The sequence below is a fragment of the Echinops telfairi genome, unplaced genomic scaffold (genome assembly GCF_000313985.2).
Source record: "Echinops telfairi isolate 266 unplaced genomic scaffold, ASM31398v2 ScPeMD7_7420;HRSCAF=8458, whole genome shotgun sequence".
In the NCBI taxonomy this organism is placed as follows: Eukaryota; Metazoa; Chordata; class Mammalia; order Afrosoricida; family Tenrecidae; genus Echinops; species Echinops telfairi.
In genome coordinates this window covers 20,159,347-20,166,358 of record NW_022111320.1, presented here as the reverse complement: position 1 = coordinate 20,166,358, position 7,012 = coordinate 20,159,347, and the positions used below count along the sequence as shown (strand labels likewise).

General features: G+C 43.0%; 1 protein-coding gene across 1 annotated transcript in view; it reads left to right on the top strand.

Moving 5' to 3' along the window:
- Nucleotides 1-7,012, top strand: part of ITGA9 (integrin subunit alpha 9) — a 313,829-nt gene that overhangs the window by 169,999 nt on the left and 136,818 nt on the right. The window lies entirely within an intron of this gene.

Here is a 7,012-nt window from a genome sequence, read left to right as displayed (position 1 = left end):
GCTGACCCTCCACTTTATCAAAAATATTAGCGTTTTCCAGAGACTGGTCTTTTCCTGATGGTGTGTCTGAACGAGGCAAGATGGAGCCTCAGCACCCTTGCTCCCAAGTTGTATTCCTTGTGCGACTGGTTCATGTGTTGATCCAGCAGTCCCTGGTGTCTCAGCTCCCTTCACCAACACAATTCAAACACATCAGTGCGCCGGCCCTCCTTTCTCACTGCCCAGCGTTGCATGTGCGTGTGAGACAATCGAAAGGTTATGGTTTGGGTGGGGAGGCTCACCTTAGAAATCAAATTTCCATCTCTGCTTTCTAACAGTGGAAGGCGCTCCTTTGAGGCAGATTCGCCCAACGTACTACATGGCTTTGGTTTCTTGACTGCGCCTTCTGTGGACGTTGACCGTTGAAGAATGCGATCCATGATAACTTCTGTGTCTCTGTCGTGTGGCAGCATGCTTTTATTAGTCCAGTTGTGAAGGTTTTTAAATCTTCCTCATATTCAGGCATAATCCTTATTGAAGGTGAACCCTTGATTTTGTTCAATAGGTGCTTTGAGCAGCATTCACTTTTGGCAAGCAGGCCTGGGTCATCTGCTTATTACAGGCTGTTAGCAGTCTTCTTCGGATCCTGATGTGTTTCCTTCAGAGAGTCCAGCCTTGGAAGCCACAATGGCAAACATCTCCAAAGGAAGGAGACTTTTTCTTACCCAAATGTATCTTTATTTTATCCGGACCTCTACTTCACAAATACTATTAATAGCACAAGCAAATATATAACATCGATCTACCATATTTTATTCTCCTTGAAACACAATGTCCATGTTACACTTAATTCAGACTAGCAACATTTCAAGAGTTCAGGCGCCCTGTTTGACTAAAGTGTAGCCCACGTGTGCAGCATACGCTTCGGAGCTGTCTCACCCAATAGACAAAGGAGTTGAGGTAATTACCATTTATACTCGTGTAAAAGCCGAGTTTTTCAGCACATTTTTAATTCCGTTTCTGTGCTAAAATTAGGTGCCTCGGCTGATACTCGGGTTGGCTTATAAGCGAGTATATATGGTATCTATCAAATCCCCCTAGTGAGCTGTTGGGCTGCTGCAGGGGGGCAGGGGTGCCAGGGTCTTAATTCACAGGTGTTTGCACTGGCCTGCAGAGTAGACTCTAGCCAGAGAAAAGCCCTCCAGCAAAGATATGGAAGTGCGGGCAGAGGGCCTTGGGCCGGTTACAATAAGCCCAGAGGACAGGTGAAACCACCATCTCTCATGCCAGGGAGTCCCCTGTGACTCATAGCGACCCTAGACGGCAGAGGAGAGCTGGCCCTGTATATTTCCGAGACGGTAAATCCCTTTTCCCTACAGTTTTATTGGCATATCATTCGTAGATGATACAATTCAATAGGTTAACCATATCAAGAACAGTTGTACAATCCTGACCACTATCAGTTTTTGAACTTTGCTTCATTCTGTACTCATGGTCAGTAGCTCCCCCTTCCTCCCCTGCCTTCACCCCCGAGGAGCCGTTCATTCAGTTCCTGCCTCTAGATTCACCGTTCCTGGGTTTCATATGCAGAGAAATGTTAAAAATACCACTAAAAATGCTAACAAAGGAAACCAGGTCCATGAAAACCTCCATTGAAAAGAAAAATGCAGATAATAAACACTAGAACAAATGTAAACGGATCAGAAGGAAGCTCAATGGATAGCATGCTAAGTTTTAACCTAACCAAGACTGTGAATCTCAATGGGAGTAGACAGCCTCATCTTTCTCCCATGGAGTGGCCGGTGGTTTCGAAAACACATAGCCACTACAACAGCAGGGTTTCCACTGTGTTTTAGCTTCATTCTGGCTCCTTTTATTAACAATGGAATTGCAGCACATCTTGCATCAGGGACCAAAGTTAACATGGTTACCTTCCTGGCCCATAGGTTCAAGCCCCAACTCCTTTCCCTGCCATGCAAAGATCCATGGGAATCTGGGCACACCCGACAAATCCTACTGACTTCCCACTATTATTGCTAAGGACATCCTTCTCCTGCTCGTTCCCATGTTATTTCTGACCACCTCCATCCCTTTGTGCAGGTTTGTTTTTTCCTCTGCCTGGAATGTGCTTCCCGTTTCTCTAACCCCTCATTTGCTCGTCGTTCTTTAAGACAAGGCTTCATTCTGAGGGACTTCGGTCTACAGTGGTTGCTGGCCCCTAAGTTTCTCTTGCACCTTATTCGCAACTGCTGCTTTTCCATGATGCGTCTCGGCCCCTTGGAGGCCCATTGCGGGGGTAGAGGGTAGGGGGTATTCATTTGCCAGCATACATTTAGGAGATGCCGCCCCTCAGTCCTTCATGTCACCATCCGTTCATTTGGTGCATGTGTTCCTGTCTCTCGTAGGAAGATACCAAATACACAATTGTTGTTTGATGGTTTTATTGGGCACTAAAAGTTGAAAAAGCTCGGATAGATGTCAGCCAGATGCCAAGAAGAGAGACATCCCTTTAGATGCATGAAGGCATCTGGAACCATCCTGAAGGCCGCCACCAAAGTCAAGAAGCACTGTCAAGGGGGAAATAAGTATCCAATTAAAGTGCCTCATCTAACTGTTATGACACCTCCCGAATATTCTAAATGCTAAGAAGACAAACACAGTTTCCTTTCTAATCTTCTGATCATCAAGAACGTCTTATACACTTATGCTATTTGGTTGTATTTTTTAAGTGCATTTGGAACAGTGGAAATGAGGAAAGATGCACTAGACTAGGATTACCAGGGCTGCCTGGCCCTGCCACCAGACGCTTATCCGTCTTAGGAAAGTCATGTAACTCTCGGACCTTCATTTGCAACATGCTGACCCTGATAAACCCTTTCCAGCTGTCAAATTCCATGTCTGGTTGTGTTAGCCCTCCCCCCTTTTAAGAATGAGAAACAGCATGTACGATTTTACACTTCACCAGCTATGTATGCATGTAAATTGTAATGTATTTTTTTTAATTTGAATGAGGGTAAGGTTTACAGAGCAAATCCGTTTTCCAGCCAGCAGTTCATACACACTTTGTTTCATGTCATTGCCTGCAACCCCCACGAGGTAGCAGCATCCCTTATCCCACCTCCACCCCACCCCCCAAAGTTCCCATTTCTATCCCTCCCTCTCCTAATTGCTCTGAACTTTGTCCTGGGTGGATGCTCCCCCTTTTCAACCTCACTGGGTGATTACTCGAAGGTGTGCAGACTTCCCTCGTGCTCAGTGTTTCCCTTAGCGACCTGTCTGTTACTTGGCTGCAATCGGGCCACGAGTTTCGTTCCAGACCGGAAGTGTGCCTATGGACCACAGTCTTACTAGTCTAGTCAACTAGTAAGTCTGGTCTTTTAAAAATGATTTTGAGTTTTATTTAACCGTTTTCTTCACTATCCAGCAGGACCATATCAGAATCTGATATGATTCCCTTTAGAGCAGTTAGTAGTGGTAGCCAGGGACCCTTCTAGTTCTTTCGATCACAGGGACATGGAGACTTTGGGTCCTCCACTGGTCTGTGGGACTTATCATTTCCCTGTGTTTTCCACTTTCATCCTGCTCCTTTCCGTTGGGCAGAGGAGACTAACAGATGCATCTCTGATGGCTGCTCCTGAGCTTTGAAGACCACATCCTACTCACCAAAGTAGGATGTAGAACAACATTGCTTTTATGACACATCTTTAAAAGAGATCTGTGATTTGTTGAATGCTGAATCCTCATCCAGGAAGGTAGCCCCTAATTATCACAAATGTCACTTTTTAGATGATTTCCATGAATAGAATAAAATCTGAATTGCCTGTCTTTGTATATGTGTACATATATGCTGTGTGTGTGTGTATATGTACAATCCATCTAAGAAAAATGTTTGTGTATGAGGTTGTCATCCCAATAAATGTAGTATTCATGGTTTACCTCTTTAGTAAACCTTGCCTAGTCCCCCCCATACCTCTTCCTAACCCCAACTGACACCACAGAATCAACCCCTCCCTCCTTTGTACTTGTGTGGAGTTAGCCTCCCTCCTTCAGCTCAGCAGTTAGCACAGTGTTGACTTCAACATCTGCCTTACATGTCCATCTCCTCCAGGAGACCATGCACTCTTTACGAACTGGAACCATGTTCGAATCATACCTGTATTCTTAGTGTCTGAGTCAAGAAGGTGTGTGTGTTTTTTTTTAAGGATGGATGGATGGCTAAATAAATGACAGTATGGAAAAGGCAGGCAGGTGAAATGAATGGGTGGATTTGGCTTCTGTGTGCTCTATTCATGATGGAGCCCTGTTGGTGCTGTTGGATATATATTGAGTGGTTAGTGGTTCAACCCACCAGCTTCTCTCAGGGGGGTGTGGGGGAGGCTATTTGTTACTAAAAAGATTTACAGCCTCGAAAACCCTACTGGTTGTTATGAGTTGGAATCAACTCAGTGATGGTGGGGCTCCACAGTGGCTCATTTGATTAGTCATTTGGACTGTTAATTACAAGATCAGTGGTTTAACTCCACCAGCCACTCCAAGGGAGAAAAATGAAGCTGTCTGTTCCCATAAAGATTTATAGTCTTGGACTGGTACAGAGAGAAACTGGAAACACAGGGAAATCTAGGACAGATGATCCCTTCAGGACCATTGGTGAGAGTGGTGATACAGGAGGGTGGAGGGAAGGTAGGGTAGAAAGGGGGAACTGATTACAAGGTTCTATATATAACCCTCTCCCTGGGGGACGGACAACGAAAAGTGGGTGGAGGAAGACGTCAGACAAAATAATAATAATTTATAAATTATCAAGGGTTCATGAGGGAGGGGGGAGCAGGGAAGGAGGGGAAAAATAAGCTGATGCCAAGGGCTCATAGAGAAAGCAAATGTTTTAAGAATGATGATGGCAACAAATGTGCTTGACACAATGGATGAATGTATGGATTGTGATAAGAGTTGTACGAACCCCCAATAAAATGATAAAAAAAACAAAAACAAAATGTATACTCTTGGAATTCCTGAGGATGATTCTACTTGTCTTTCAGGGTTACTATGACTTGGAATTGACTTGATAGCAGTGGGTTGGGTTGATTATCCTGGTTGTCATTATTCCAATATAATTGTGGTTAGCAAGTATAATATCAATAATAATAATGATGATATAACAGTTTTTAATACAAATATAGTTGGCCTGCTTGCATTCCTGCTAATAGCACAATTAAATTAAATTGTTACATAGTAATAGTAGTCCAATTATAGCCAGACTTTAAAAAAATCAGGTCACAGTTTATATATTAAGACTTCGGGAAACTCTAAATGATTCACTAGAAAATTAATAATGCAGCATCATTTAGGTGCTGTAGTTTCATATTTTAACATCTTCACAAACACCTCGCCTGGATAAAACTCTTTCTAAGATGGTAGGAAAAGTAGAATTTGCGTCAGTGGCCTTAGTGACTCAGCGTGTGGGAACTGATATAGAAATGAGTTGGATTGACCCAATAAGAAGACGTGAATGATGGGTGCTGGTAATGATACCTGGTTATATATGACTTGTTCTCCAGAGCTCCTCAGGCACCACAGAGCTACCAACATGTCAGGAGTCGTATCTCTACAAGTGGTCAATGACCTTGTGCTAAGCTCAAATAAATTAGATAATGTGTTCAGAATCAGCTCCTAGAAAGCAGATACAGGCAAATACAAAAGTATGGCTATTAGGGTTCCGTTTCATACGTACTTGGGGTTCCCCCAAATAAAACGTGTTTAAACGTACCTCTGTGATCAGGGTGGCTGCAGACATGTTCTGTCAGTAATACTTAGTCTCATTAGAGTGCACCCCCCACCCCCGAAAATGTCCAGTTGAATGTTGGGCCAGTTAAATTCCAGGCAGAGAGGTCGGCTCAGAAGGATGTAGGCAATCTTGATAGATTTTCCTCGAAGAATATAGGATGATCACAGGGATTTGGTAGGAAGAGATTTTTAAAAAATTGAAAACTGCATGGATGAGATAAAGGCCAGGAAGGTTATGCCAAGGAATTTTTGTCCATTATGACAATGTACCTGTTCGTTCTTTTAGGGTAACAAGGGTTATCCTACAAGAATTTCCTTAGAAAGCCTGACTCCACCTATCCTAAAGTTCTGGCTTCTTTTTATTCCCAACAATCAAAGCACATTGAAAAGGAGCATAATTTGAGCCTCTCGATGTCAAAACTGATGTTTGGATGTGATGTAAATCGAAGAGGGCAGAATTCTTTAGAGAAGGGCCAGAGATGGAAACACCACCTTTAGAAGTATGTAGACTAGATGCAGGCTGTGTTAAGATATAATAGCATCACTCTTTGCTATTTTGGAAGTTCAATAAAGGTTTCTTTGGGTTTGTAGCAATATTTTTTGACTTAGTCTCCTAGTTACAGTTGAGGCAAGTGAACATTTGTGAAGATTAATACAATTCCTTCTGAAATGAGAGCTCTGTTAGCTCTCCTAGCTCCTCAAAGCCCGAGAAGTACTCTTAATCTTAGAAAAGCAAACAGAGGGACAGAAATAACCCATCAATTGTTTAAAATTAAAATGGCCAACAATAATAAATAATTGCCACATAGCTTGAGGTCAGGGTCTTAATGTATTGGAGACCATTCAAGAATTTGAAACTCTTCTGGAAGTTAATTTTCACATCTTGTTTGGATCCTCAGGGCTCTTGCTTCCAAAGTAAGGTCATCAGAACTCTTGATGCGCATGTTATTCTTGTGAGCCTGCCAGGCATCCAGGAAGTGAGGTCCCTGTTTCATTGATGGGTAATGGTGATTTCTACTCAAATAGCCCAATTTCAAAGTATTGCAGCCTACTGAGATTTTGCATAGTTCTTTTCTCTTCCATGCTGTATTAGCTGAAATGATGGTTGCAAACAACCAAAACATAGTTTGGTTAATTTAAGCAGAGAAGGAATTTAATTGTAGGATAAAGGCTTGTCTGTGGGATAGGCAGGAAGGCTGGAGAATCAGTGCAGATGGGAAAGGGGAAACTCAGTCCAAGATGCTACCCCCCC